This window comes from Martes martes (assembly GCF_963455335.1).
Source record: "Martes martes genome assembly, chromosome: 13".
In the NCBI taxonomy this organism is placed as follows: Eukaryota; Metazoa; Chordata; class Mammalia; order Carnivora; family Mustelidae; genus Martes; species Martes martes.
This window is the reverse complement of record NC_137901.1, coordinates 76158922-76173957: the sequence shown is the minus strand read 5'-3', so window position 1 is coordinate 76173957 and position 15036 is coordinate 76158922.

Sequence of the window (15036 nt, the reverse complement as noted above, 5' to 3'; positions counted from 1 at the left end):
CAATTCTGACACTACCTGAATTCATGCATACCCCATAGGTTAAAAGGCTCAGTCCCACAAGACCGTCTCTACTTCAGACACCAACCACAAGCCCCAAGGGTCTCCTAGATCCGCATGCTTCTGCTACAAATCTGGGGGCTCCAACAACTCCCTTTCAGGTTCAGTAGTTCACAAAAACAACTTATGGAACTTGTTGAACACATTATACTCGCAATTACAATTTTATTATAGAAGATACGACTTGAGAACAGCCAAATGGAAGAAATGTGTAAGGTGAGGTGTGTGGGGCGGGGAAGCACAGAGCTTCCATGCTGTCTCCCCATGGAATCAGGGTTTGTCACCCTCCAAATACATTGATGTGTTCTCCAATCTGGAAGCTTCCCCACACTTTGGCACCCAAGAGCTTTTGTCAAGGTTTCATTATGTAGGCATGATTAATTAAATCATTGATTTAGTTTAAACCATGTGGTTGAACTCAATCTTTAGCCCCTGTCCCCTCTCCAGAGGTGGGGTGTGGAGATGAAAGTTTCACCCCTCCAATTACTTGGATGGTTCCTCTGGCAACCAGTCCCCCCACCTCCTGAAACCATGTAGCTCTCCCCTCCTTGCACTTCCTGCCTCACAAAAAGAGCTCATTATGAATAACAAAAGATATTCCTATGGCTCAGGAAATTCCAAGAGTTTTTGAAGCACTGAGCCAGGAACCTGGACCAAAGCAGATATATTCTTTATTATATCACATTCCCTCTACCATGCTGTCTCCTGCAATAAAAGCTGAAGGAAGGTCTTAAGAGGTCAAATATCCACCCACCTGCCACCAGGTGAGCCTGTATTTTAATCATTGAAGACAGCTAATTATCACTTTCAGGAGAAAAAAGACAAGAAGGGGCATCTGGGTGAGTCAGTTGGTTAGGCATCCAACTCTTGATTTCAGTTCAAGTCATGATCTCAGGATTGTGAGATTGAGCCCCATGTTGGGCTCCATGTTGGACTCCGCACTGGGCATGGATCCAGCTTAGGATTCTCTCTCTCCCTCTCCCTGTGCCCCTCCCCACTCCTTCCCTCTCCTTAAAAAAAAAAAAAAAAAGGCAAGGATATATCATAGGCCGGAAGAGCCTCCAGTCAGTACATTCTGGTCATGCATTTCCATTGTCCCAGGAGACATGGCAGTAGGGACATGCTTTCCATGAGTACTGGACATCTTTCTCCTCCAGTTCTTCCCATTTGCTTTGATTAAACCTCTCCAGTCTCCCCGGTAGCCTGAAGGAGGACTGGCCACCAAGAGTTAACTCTTTGGAAAGATCCAGAATGAGCGAGAGGTGGTTCCTAAGTTCCACCACATTAAGATGCACTGCTCCATTGTACCTGATTTTGACTGTTCCTAAGATACTTCATACCCATTATGGTCTGTGTTTGGAAGAGTTTGCAGATTTATTACTTCTGCTGAATGTGTTTTCCTATACTTGAAAGTACTTCATTCTCCTTCCCTGCAATTACTCTGAAGTTACACAGTCAGTAGTGCATATAATTGTAGATATGACAACCCACAGGCTCCTTTCAACATTCTCGAAGGCCTTTCCAAAGCTGACACTGCTCTCTTTTTCTTTGAGAAATCTTCTCATGCTGTCTTTTTCATTAATTCTTTCATTGGTTCATTCATTTCTGCCTTTCCCTCAACTGCTTTTTCCATATTGTCCAACTGGTGAACTCCTCCTCAGCCTTTAAAGCCCAGCTCAAATGTCACCTCCTCTGAGAAGCCCTCCTCGATTGTCTTCAAGTCTTTTCTCCACGTTATCTTCCACATATATCTTAGACATTAATCTGTGCATTTATCATAATCTGTTATGATTACTTAATTACATGTCTGAACAATTTTCCTGGACTGAAGGTAGGGGCTGTGTCTAGTTCCTCTCTGATTCCAGAGTGCTCATTTTGACTCTTGACACTAGGTAGAAACATCTGTAGAGTGAATATATAGATGAAACCTGGTCTACAAGAAGCATTGCCTATTCCATCCATAGAAGACTGTTGATTTCCCACTCAACAACCTCTTCTTGCTTCCTTCTTATTAATAGAACTTCCAATTCGGTCTAGATACATGGCCCCCTTCCCAGCTCCAGGGGGATGGATGTTGGTTATTTCAATATAATCACGGTGATTCCACAATGCTGGCCAGTGATTGGCTTAAGTGTGTGCATGTGTGTGGCCTTGGCCGATGTAAGGCAAGTGTGCTGGGTGTGAAGATTGTGGGAAAAGGTGTCCTTTTTTTTTTTTAAGATTTTATTTATTTATTTGACAGACAGAGATCACAAGTAGGCAGAGAGGAAGGCGGGTGGGCGTGTGGGAGGCTGCAAGCAGACTCCCTGCTGAGCAGAGAGCCTGATGCAGGGCTCGATCCCAGGACCCTGAGATCATGACCTGAGCCAACGGCAGAGGCTTAACCCACTGAGCCAACCAGGTACCCCAAAAGGTGTCCTTTCTTGATAAAAGTCATTGCACTAGTGAAATGCCTCATTCTGCCTTTGGATGAAATTCTAGGAGTCCCATGTCTCAAGCAGGGGCAGCCATCCTGAGACCGCATGGAGGGTGGCCGTGGGGTCAAGGTGACACTGTTGTGTTTCAGGGCTCACCCAGCCTGCACCCATCTTATAATACAGGGATGAGCGCCCTGAGTTCGCTTTCTTCCAGAACGGGGAGGTTTAGGTGTCTGTGGGAGGGCCTTGGCAAATTACTGAGAGCTTCCCAGGACCTGGAAAATTTCCTTCATAGGTTAATGGTTCTTTCATAGGTTAAATAACAATTTCCTTCATAGATTAATTCTAATGTGACAATATCCCTTACCCTGGTGAATGTGTTTAAAATACTATTCATTAGGGGTGCCTGGGTGGCTCAGTGGGTTAAGCTTCTGCCGTTGGCGCAGGTCATGATCTCAGGATCCTGGGATTGAGCCCCGCATCTTGTCCGGCTCCTTGCTCAGCAGGAAGCCCACTTTTCCCTCTCCCTTCTGCTCGTGCTCTCACTTGCTGTGTCTCTCTCTCTCAAATAAATAAATAAAATCTTAAACAACAACAAGTGAAGAACATGCTTCCCAGTGCCTTGCCATGTGATTAATTCAGCCAAAGAAGGGTAGGCTGAAATGACACTTGTGTCTTCTGTCCTTAAGTATTTAGGGACAGGTGTGATACCTTTATGCCCTCTCTTCCCCTGCTGCCTCAACCTTCAGAGCCATGTATCCTAGATGCATTAATTACAAGATGGCATCAGGATTTTAGTTTAGGAAAAAAAAGTTATTGGGCCAAGCTACTGATTTAGGGGTTATTTTGTTACCCTAGAGCTTGTCATGACTAATTCATAGAGTAACATATTTGGAAAGTATAAACAAAGAAGGACACGAAAAAATCTATAGTCATATGGACACCATTGGGCCTCAGGTGGCCATGGTACTCTGTGGAATGTTCTTGAAGATTCCATCTCTTAATCCAGCCCTTCAGTGAACTATCAGGAATGTGCTGGGCTCTTTTGAATCAGTGACTATCACCTGATTTCAAGCAGACAGGTAGCCAGAGTCTCTAGAATGGGCAGATGAGAGGAGATGCTTGGAACAATGCACAGGGAGAGACTTCGCACTGTCATCCTCATGGAGAATTCAGGAAAACTGAAAATCTCTGTCTCTGGGGGGGCTCTGTTACTTTCTGCTTCAGGTAACATCTCCAAAGTTTCTGTGACTCTTCCCATTAAAAGCAATTTTTATTTTTTAGCTGGGCCAGTGGTGTCTTTCCATCAACAACATAATGTATTACCACTCAAAGATAATCCTGTTTGTGACTTCTATTTCCAGTATTATATCTATTTTTCATAATTTGAGTTTCCACAATTAAATATTAAACCACAGTATTTATCTTGTATTTATAAAAATGGAATTTGCATTGCCCATGCAATCACAACAAAAACCTGCCTTTTTACTTATAATGTTATGAACATCTTTCCATGTCATTCAACATTCTTCTATAGCTTCCATTTTAATGCCTGCCTAGAATCCCAACATCTGGATATATCCTCATCTATTTGACAAATCTTTTGCTGCTGGACATATAAAAATGTTTCCAGTTTTTCAGCACTGAAAGGGGGGGGAAAAAAGATCTTTAGAGCTAATCTTTGCTCATACCCATCATTATTTGTTTGGAACAAATTCCTAAAAGTGAATGTCTCCAAAGTGAATGCAAAAAAAAAAAAAAAACTGGTAACTTGCCATTTTCTGGAAAGAATATAACAGCCTGCACGGGAAGGAGTGTCCTTGTCTCACTCGCCTCCCTCACCTCCTTGAAGCCAGCAGGCAGAGATAGAAAAGGAGCCTATCTAATGCTTACCACATAAATCTCCTTCATGCAACTTTGTGTCTTATGACTAATGATCTGTAGCCCCTGCTGACTCAAATTCTTCTCTTTAGGTTATTGAACATATCCTCACATAACATCAAAGAGGCTTTTAAACAGTCTCATGCATGTAGTTTCTGTGGTTTGAATTCCTTAATTAATCGTATCTTCTGACTCTCCTGGGGACTTGGTTACCTACATGCTTTACAATTTCTAACTGTGAACTCATCTTTGGTGGGAAATTTTTCTCTGGGATTCCTGGGGGCGAAGATTGGGGAAGCTCTTGGCACAGGCTTGATATTTAAATTTCTCCCCATGACTCTTTTGCCATCTGTGGTCTGGGGTGACCAACTTACCTACAGGCCATGTGCTCAAGCCAGTGGGTAGAGTGCCCCTTTCATGCATGGAAAGCCTTTATGATTTCCTGCTTTGGACTTTGCTAGCTCCTATCCTGTGGATGCAATTCTGTTCTCCAGGCATTGGTATTATGACTTTCTAAGTATATGTTCTGATACCACATGGACCGTATGGCTCATTTAGTCTGCTCATCCTTTCCGGCACCTGGGATTCTCTTTTCCTTTATGTTTATTTTTTGATCCAAGCTATGTATTTGAAGCTTTAGATGTTATATTTTATCCTGCATGCCTATGTGCTCAGAGTGTTGAGAGGGTTCTGATGTCAACTCAGCTACTATGTTGCCTAGCAGACTCTGAACTGTTCCTCCACCCTTTGGGCTGACTTGACACCCTTTGATGATAGCCAGACACTGGAGAACAGCTGAAGCAACAATCATTACACCTGTTAAGAAGTCAACACGGGTAGAACACTTGAGACCACATGGATTCACGTATACCTGGCTAGTTTGCAAGAGTCAGAGCCATGTTATTGGGGGAAGACAAGAAGCGTGTCCCAAGCTACAAATCCTCGAGCTCCTGGTTCAGTGTAACACTTTTTATCCACAACCCTCTAAACAAAAACAACAATTAATACAGCAACCACTGTTGAGTACCAGGCTCTGCCATAAACACATTGCATGGATTAACCCATTTAATCATCACAAAAAGCCCGTGAGATAGAAGTTATTGTTAGCCCCATTTTACAAACAAACAGACTGAAATAGATGGGTAGAGCAACATCCCCAGGGTCACATAGCTATGAAATAGGAGGGATGACATTTGAACCCCGGATCTCAGAGTCCTGACTTCTACAACATACGTTTGACCTTTCCTTGTCTTCTGCATCACATCCTCCCAAATTCCACTCAACACCCTTTCTCTTGGGATGACCTTGGTGTTCAGTCTATTCTTTATCATTAAGACTTTTCATCCAATTCTACCAATCCAATACATTCTATTTCTAGCAACAAGAGATAAGTTATACAACCACATGATTATACCTCAACTCTCCTCCTAAGCCCTCTCCTTCTCTCTCTCACACACAGAACTACTTATGAGGTACATTTACCACACTTAATTAACTCAACGCATCCTCCCTTTTGAAATACATTAATTCCCCGTCCCGAGCCAGTACCACCATCAACCTCTCTGCCTCTCTGAGGCAGGTCGAGGAACCCCAGGAAGCTAATTATTATGTGGAATTTCCAGGTGCACTGAGTCCTGGCTACCCTGGCCACCGGTCTGCAGAAAAGAGTACAGATGCCATGCTTCTCAACCATAGCTGAACAGTGGAATTGCAAGGGGAGGTTTAAAGAGACACAGAAGCCTTGGTCCCCTCCCTAGTTTAATTGCTCTTCATGGAGCCTGGGGAATTAGGCATTTGAAAATCCTTCCGGGTGATTGTAACAGGCAGCCAGGGCTGAGAAAATTAAGATGAAGCAAGTTATCCTCCAGGATTGCGTCATGATTGTTCTGTAGCTGGATTTGGGGAGACTTGTCACCCTTCTTGCCTTACCCTGATGACCTTGGGACTTGAGGATACATAAAATCAACCAGAGGACTTACTGAAATACAGATTTCTGGGCCCCACTGCCCGGAGTTTCTGGTTGAGTAAATCTGGGGTGGAGCCCGAGAATTTGCATTTCTAACAAGCTCCAGGCGAGGCCGATGCTCCTGATCTAGGAACCACCTATCGAGACCATGGTCTTAGAACTATTTTTGCTTGTTTAATGGCCCTTCTACGTGCTGTTCACTGCCATGGTTCGGAACACCATGCCTGCCTATTCCGATTTTCTCAACTTGTCCTTCAAGGTCTGATTCAAGTCCTTCCTTGGTCAGGTCATCCTGATGGCCCAGCCAGGTGGCACCTGCCTCCTCTCCCACATGCTGGGGCTCCTTCTCCGTGACTCTCATAATGGCTGATAGTCACAGGTCATGGACTTTAGAGCTAGAAAGATGCTCATTATCCAACTGTTTAAAACTCTACCTTTGAGCTGAAGAATTCTTTTTCATTCCAATGAAATCCTATTGCAAGTGGCAATATTTAAAATACACAGATGGGGTGTGTCTAGAAGACTAGGAACATCACCACGTATACCTTTCTTTTCCCCTCTATGGGGTCTTGAGGCCCTTGGGGGAGGCATATGAGAACTGGACAACATAATTTGGAAACCACCCATAGTCTAAGCCTTCATTTTATGTGTGATAAAACTGAGACTCAGAGCAGGTAAGCGACATGCCCATTCATTTATTTGATATCATTCGTTACTGACTCTGGGCCAGGCACTGTAGCAGGTCCTGCAGATGAAGAACAGGTTGGACAAGCCCAGGCCCCGGGAGCTTTCTTCTAGCTAGGGAGACAAGGATTAAGTAACCACACAGACAAAATGATCATGGACTGTGACAGGAACTAAAAGGGATGCCAACATATGCTAGAATCACATGAGTTTAAGGAGGGTCTCTGTGAAGTGACCTTCATTCTGTGTCTGGAAGGATGAGAAGAAACCAGCTATGAACTTTGTTTGTGGGTCACAGTGAAAAGTCTGGATTCTCTTCTTAGTGGGCTGGAAAACCAGTGGAGGGCTTTAACCAGGGAAATGACCAGACCTCACTTTGTTCCTGCTGTTATTTGCCTCCTTGGACAAATGGACCTCGGTCTTTGTATCTTTCATGGCATCCATGCAGACTCAGTACTGAAACTACGTGTGCTGGTGGCCGGTTGCCTAGAGTCAACAAGGACTTTAAGTCCTGTTCTGGGGGCACCTGGCTGGCTCTGCCAATGGAGTGTGCAATTCTTGATCTCAGGGTTGGGAGTTCGAGCCCCATGTTGGGTGTGGAGATTAATTACTTAAAGATAAAAATAAATAAAAATAAAGCTGTATTCCATGTAGCTTCCCATCTTCTAGACCAGTTATCTCTTATTTTGGGTTTGAACCCTGTCAAGTGTCTGATCAGAGTTATGGAGCTTTCCTTAGGAAATATTCCCATGCCCCCATGCACGTAGTGAGACTTGTGAGAGCCCTGAAGCCCATCTCAGGACCTGGCCCTCTGCTATAGAGATACCTTTCCTTCAAAGACCCCTTATTTGACTGGATATCATTGCTATCCTAGATTTAGAATCAGATTATCTTCAGATTTTTAAGCCCCAGTTTTCCTGCCTGTAAGATGGATTAATGCATATGTCACGGGGGACTTTAAGAATTAAACAAGATAATACAGATCGGTGCCTAGCACAGAGCTGCCCAGTAGATATGGTTTACTTGCCCTTCCCCTTGGAAAGAAAGGAAGCAGCTCGGGCACCTGGGTGGCTCAGTCTGTTAAGCGACTGTCTTCGGCTTGAGTCATGGTCCCAGGATCCTGGGATTGAGCCCCACATGGGGCTCCCTGCTCAGCGGGGAGTCTGCTGTTCCCTCTTCCTTAGCCCCTCCCCCATTCATGCTCACTCCCTCTCAAATTAATTAATTAGTTAATTAATTAATTACTCTTTAAAAAAAAGAGGAAACAGCTCTTCATGAGGCCAGATCCTACAGTTGTTTAAAACCTGGCTCAGGTGGGAGGTAGGTGAGAACTGAATGCTAGTTGTCTCTTGTTCAGTTTTCTCATCTATAGAAAGGGGATAGATCTGTAAAAACCCTTAACAAAGTGTCTGGCAACTGGCCAGAACTTTGATAATCAGTTTCTGATAATTCTGATAATGATGATGATACTGATATTGTCTGTACTACGCAACTCCACACCTGCTTGGGTGAGGAAGAGCTGGGCCTATGGGACGAATTGGGAAAACACAGACTTGATTCTAAGGAGGCTAGAATTGGGGGAGCTCAGTTAGTCTATGACAAACCATCCTGGAATACTGCCCCATGGGAACAACCTTGGTTGAAGACAATCAGATGCTTGTAAAATCCATGTCCCTTGGACATCTCCACCATCTTTCTGAACCCAAATCAGAGTGGAGAGGGACAGTCCTCGGTCACTGGAGACGGGCTCTGCCTCCCTCAGGGAACGCTGGGTAACATGAAAACACTGCAGTCCCAAGAGAGAACATAAAGACCAATGAAATGAGGCCAATGCATAATGCAGGAGCCCGCTTTCTCCCCAACTTAATTCTATTTTGTTAAGTAATGATGGAATAAAAATTCAGGATGGTGGAAGATGAGATTTGCAGCTCTATTTGATCAAATGCCTATTGCTGTCGCTTCAAGCCAAACAGGTCGCTTCATAAACAGATAAATAAATCAGACATCAGTGGGAAATGAAAAGTCATGGCCGAGGATAGAATGAGACAGAAAATCATTCCTATTCTGTGATGCTCATTTGGGGCGTCGCACCCAGGCTGCAGTGGGGGCCCTGAAGGGGCTGATGGAAGATTATTACAGAGAGGGGATTCAACCCAGGATTTGGAGGACGCAAACCTTTCTTAGGGTATGCCATCTGCCTGAGCCAAGGTCATGCCAGGCTACTCTGAAAAGCCAGCAACTGACCTCCACCATTAATGCTCCATCTGTGGGATTAACTAGGCTGCCTGTGTAATAATTTATGGGGAATCATTAACCTAATGATATTGGTTTTCTATAAACTGCTTAGTCCGTCTCAGGGAAAATGGATTTCATAAATCTAGGCGGAAAATTCTGGGTGACTCATGAAGGCACATCAGCAGGTGGGGACGGGTCTGAAGGACCTCGAAGATCACTCCTTTGTTTTCTTTTATCTGCCAGCCCAGGCAGTCATTCCAGTTGACAGAGGAAGTGCCCAGGACTCAAAAGTACACACTGGAAAAGGGGATGTTGGTTCTTTTTGCCTTGAGTTTTGGATCACACATGTGACCTGCCCTGAAGATTGTGGGAAAGGGGACAAGGTAGCATTCCCAGTGCGGGAACCACTGGGGCTGCAAAAATCCAAACTTTCCTCATCCAAACAAGAATCAATGTACTTTAAACAAGTCAACTTCTGTATCTGCTGTGTCTGCCTGGGAGATTCACTGCTTTGTGCAAGGGGTGCCAGGGAAGCCTCCGAGAGGGTGAGTTAAGAGACTCAGTGATGAAATGGAGCCAGCATGCAATTGCTGGAAGGAGGGGCACTTAGGGGTAGAAAGACTACCAAGGCAAGTGCAAAGGCCCTGAGGCCAGAACAAGTTTGGCCTGTTTGGGGGAGAAGAGACTTTATTACAATGATTGCAGGTGGCAGGTCTATTTATTCCCATTTGAGAGATGAGAAAACTGAAGCCCAAGAAGATTAGGCAGACAATTCCCATGGACCCCAGAAGATGGGATTTGCAGGAGGTGTTGATGGATACCAATCTGTGCATGTATCCATTAGGTCACAGGTTAGCAAACACTGGCCCATGGTTAAAACCAGGCCTTACCCTGATTTTGTAGAGACAGTTTTATCAGTCCTTCATGGACATATTATCTATGGTTGTTTCATGCTGCAATGGCAGAGTCGAGTAGTCTTTGTGGCCCAGAAAGCCTCAGATATCTTCGATCTGATCTTTTATAGACAACGTTTGCACAGCCCTGTGCTAGACAACGAGGCCTGTCTTCTCGGTCTCTCCCTTTGCCTTTAGTGGAAGCAGGTGACAAGTCAAATGCCCTGGTAATATGTGTCATGCAGTCTACTGCATGGAGAAGGAGGAGGGAGAGGAGAAGGAGAAAAGCTGAAAACGTCTTTCACAAGCCAGCACCCGGGGTTGTCTGAGGGAAGGAATGTCCCTTGCAAGGGAGCAGAAGGTCTTGATATCCATGGAGAAGTATTCGATTTGGGCGGGGGTGGGGGGGATTATCTCTGTCACAGACAATACAGGGACAGTCACTTCAGCGTATGAAAAATTGATGTGACTGGAGCTCTTTTTGGAAAGGGAGACCGAGAGGCCACTGTAGAGAGCCTGCCTTACCTGCTGGCCCAGAAGCTCTGGACTGGGCAAAATGACAAAATGACAAATGTTCGTAAAAGTCAACAGGACAGGGACGCCTGGGTGGCTCCAAGGGTTAACCATCTCAGTCTTGATTTCCACTCAGGCCATGGTGTTGAGACTCAGCTTCTCCCTCCACTCTCCCCCCTGCACGTGTTCTTTCTCTCAAATAAAAAAATAAAATCTTAAAAAAAAAAAAAAGCCAACAGGACCGCGGATATCCTGATCATAACACTGTTGGCTGCAGACTCTGAAAAGACGGAACAGTTCACTAATGCACGCAGGAATCTTTTTTGCTTGCTAACACCAGAAGACGAGTGGATCAATGCGTATGATCTGAACTCCTATGATCACAGACCCTCTTCCTTTTCCTCATAAAAACTTCCCGCCTCCACCCTCCAAGTGGGAGCACTGTTCGGGGATCTACCCGAATCTGAGCTCCCTAAATTAAAATAAATGCTCGTTAGCTTCTCATTGCGGCTCCTTATTTTCAGGTTGATGAGATCATACCGCATGAGCAGTAGCCCTGGGTGTGGGGGAGGGGCGGAGAAAGGCAGAGGGCCGACCACAGCCGCCAACCCTGTGTGTCCAGGGGGCTGTGGGGAGAGGAGGGGGACAGGGGGGCACAACACATGGCATCTTGGCGTTCCCCCGGTTCTTGCCAGGCGTTGGTTCCCACTGCAGACTAGCCTGCTTCCTTGACGTCCTGAGCCCAGGTGATAGGGAAGCCGTGACCTTTTCCCCCAGATGCTCCTATGGAAGAAGCCGTCTTTCCCTTGGGGAAGTCTCGTTTGAACACGGGGTTCCCCTGCTGCCTTCTTGTGGTGTTACAGTGTCACCTCTGGAAGGGAAAGTTATAGAATTTAGAGTCCGCCCATCTGGGTTTAAACCCTAATTCTGCCATGGGGGAGCTTGGAACAAGCTACTAACTGTTCTGAGTGTCAGTTTCTTCATGGCCAAAGCTGGGATGATAGCACCTGCCTCCTTGAGGGTTAATAAGATTAAGATGAGAAATCCCAAACACCAGCCATTCAGTAGTTGAAATTCCTACTCTCGATTTTGAAATGGGGAATAAGAACCATATTTCCCAATCTCCCTTTTAGCTGGACAGGGCCATGTGAGTATGGTTATGGCTACGAGATGTAAGAGCCACTGGTGCCTTACTTAAACTTCTAGGAAACACCTTGTTTTTTTTTTAATCATGTTCACATTTTATTTTATTTTTTAATCAGGCTATAAAACAGTAGACATCCTGTGATCCCATGTTTGCATCAAAAAAACGTTTTCATGTGTAATATACATCATTATAAATAATGAAAAGGATAAAAGATCAAAACAGGGTCATTATTGTAGGATATGGATGATAGATGAAGTTCTCTTTCATTCTTAGTGCCCGATGATATTTTAAAGTTTTCCTATAATGAACACACATGTCTTTTCAAAAAGCCATAAAAATCTAAAATGCTATTTTGCATATTAAATGACTAAATCCCAAAATAAATACTTTTGTCTGTAAAAATGACTCTTTACAGAAGGCTTACAGAACAAAACAAGCCATGCCCTGGTTTTCCATCAATTCCCTAACCTCATCCTGTACCCTTTCCCTCCTACCTACATGTGATGAGCAACTGAAGCTCCTCAGTGGAAACTAACTTCCTTTTCCTTCTTCCTGGAAGCTAGAAAGTGGGTGTGAGGACTGGAGCTAGAGCAACTATTATGAACCATGAGGAGGAAGCCTTGTGTTGTGGTGGCAGAGCAACAAGCTACAAGGAACCCAGGCCTCTGAACTCCTTCACTGCAGTTTTTGATTCTGTGAGCGAGAAAGACACTTCCATTGTGTTTAAGCTATCTTTGAATTTTTAGTTCTTTCTTCCTCGGGGTAGAACGAATCCTGATATACTAATTGTGTGGCCTTGAACAAATTTGCTCAGCCTCTCCAAGTCTCAGTACCTCATCAACAAAATAGGTTTATAAATCCCAAACCCTTAGAAACATTGTGGGAATTCAAGGACAAAATGTGGTGGTATTCTGCTATTTCAGAAATGTTTTGTGATGGTGCCCTGGAAATATTGATCTTGAGACCCTGTACTAAAGCATTTGCATCACCAGATCTGATGATGGGGCTAATGTCCATTTTTGTCAAGTCTCCAGGTGATGTGATACTCAGCCAGCTTTAGGAAGCATGGACCTGAGAGAATGACCTTTTTTTTCCCCTGCTTTCAAAGTCAGATTGAACATTAAGAGATGTGGTTTGCACATAACACACAAAGGGGCTCACCAGCTTGGAGGGGGGTCTTACTAAGCCTCCAGCCCAGTCCTGACCACCCTGCTGCAAATGCCCATCAGCCCTCACTCTCCCCAGAGGAAGGAATGATTTGCTGGTTAACGACACAGTGTGTGCCATCAGCAGCCACCAGCTGCTCAGTCCCATCTGAACCGCTTGCTCTGAATTTCTGTTTAAAATGCAACAGCGTCCATGGATTATGGCTCGCTGGTTTACATGCTCATGATGGATCTTTTAATCTAATTAAGGGAAGGCAAAGATTTTCCCCTGGTGCTTTCAGCTGCAGAGAGCTCTGATTTTTTAGGATAGCATACTAACTGAGAGCACTTGTTTTAAGAGCAGGAAAACCAGGGTCCTAATGCTGGCTCTGTGTCCCTGAACAAGTCACTTAACCTCTCTGAAAAGCCAGCTTCTACCTCCGTGAGCCAGGCTTTGGGCCAAGCCCTTTGCATGTATGGGAAAATCCCCCAACAGCCCGTGAGGCCTGTGTCTTCATGATTCCCATTTTGTGGATGGGGAAACTGAGGCTCAGAGGGGCTAGCTAGGTTGCCCAGATCACACAGTATGTAAATGATGTGAATTTGATAAAGCAATTATATCTGGCTGATGGATTGTTCAGAGGATGAAATAGTTGAGTGTCTCTGGAGAGTTTAGCATGGCTGTTACCCACTAGGGGTACCGCTCATTGTTGTAACTAGCTGCTACGTTATTGTCATGATTATGTGGTTGTCACCAATGGAGGTGGCATGGGAGCCAGGGAGCATGGAATCATGCATGGAAAGCAGCCTTCCTATCCAAGTGGAGGAGCACAGGAGACAGAACAAGATCAATGGTTGGGTCCTACAGACCCACAGAATTGTCTGTCCTGGTCCAGATATGAGCTGACGGCTCAAGGGATGGATACCTCATTGGACACTGTGTCTTGACCCTAAGAGGTCTTGGTGGTGGAAATTCTGTTTTTTTGTGAGCACTTTAGTTACTGTGTTTGTTTGCATTCCAGCCACACTTGGATCCCCCAATGTGCCTGGAGCCAGATGCATCTTTTTTGTTATTTCTCTCCGAGTCAGGAGTCTCAGGAAAGGAGAAGAGAAATCAATGAACCACCAGGCATAAACCCACCACCTAGAATCTACCATTAGCACCATACTGAGCTTGCATTATCATGTCTCCCATTTATGATGTATTTCAAAGGAAATTGAAGACATCAGTACTAAACACCTCAGCATTTTTGTAAACTTTTAGAATCATTTGTGTCATGGAAACCTGTCGTGGCAGTCCCACGTATGTGCTTCAGATGGATACAGGGTCCCTGAGGAGCAAGCAGAAGTGGGGATGTGGACTCCTGGGCCCCAGAACCATCCTCTCATCTGAACAGATACCCAGAAGCTGAAAAGTAGAGTTTGAAAGTCATTACTGCTAATTTACAGAAGAGGAAACTGAGCCATGGTTGGGGTAAGGTCACTTATCCCAAGACACTCATTAATTCATCAAAGTCTGTTAAACCTGACTATAGGTTTCTTCCATGGTCTCCTTTGATAAATTGAGAAATGTTAATGGGCCTTTCCCTGGAAAAATATATGTATTATATAGGGGGATGGGATTCACAGATCCCCCGTCCATTTGTGATTGTCTAAGGGACACAGTGGACTGAGACTGGACCCTTTAGCAAGGTGGCCTCCCCAAGATGCTGGGGGAGAACGTCCTCTGACCTGGAGGTTTCTCAGATTGTTGGGCCACATTGTACCACCTTGTGGAAGAGAACATGAGATGGGAAAGACATGGGAAGACAAGGGACAGTAGAGGAGAGAGATCAGAGATAATAAGAGATGAGAGGAGAATGAGAGAGCCTGACCAGAATGGAGAGATACTTGGGAGAGAATGTGGAGGAGGAACCATAATTTTCCCTCTACCCTTCTAGGGTCTTGGCTGAGATGCCCACTGTAATGAAAGACAGATTACCAGGAGAAAACAAAACCCAATGTTTATAGCAGCAATATCCACAACAGCCAAAACATGGAAAGAGCCCAGATGTCCACCAATGGATGAATGGATAAAGAAGATGTGGGGTGTGTGTGT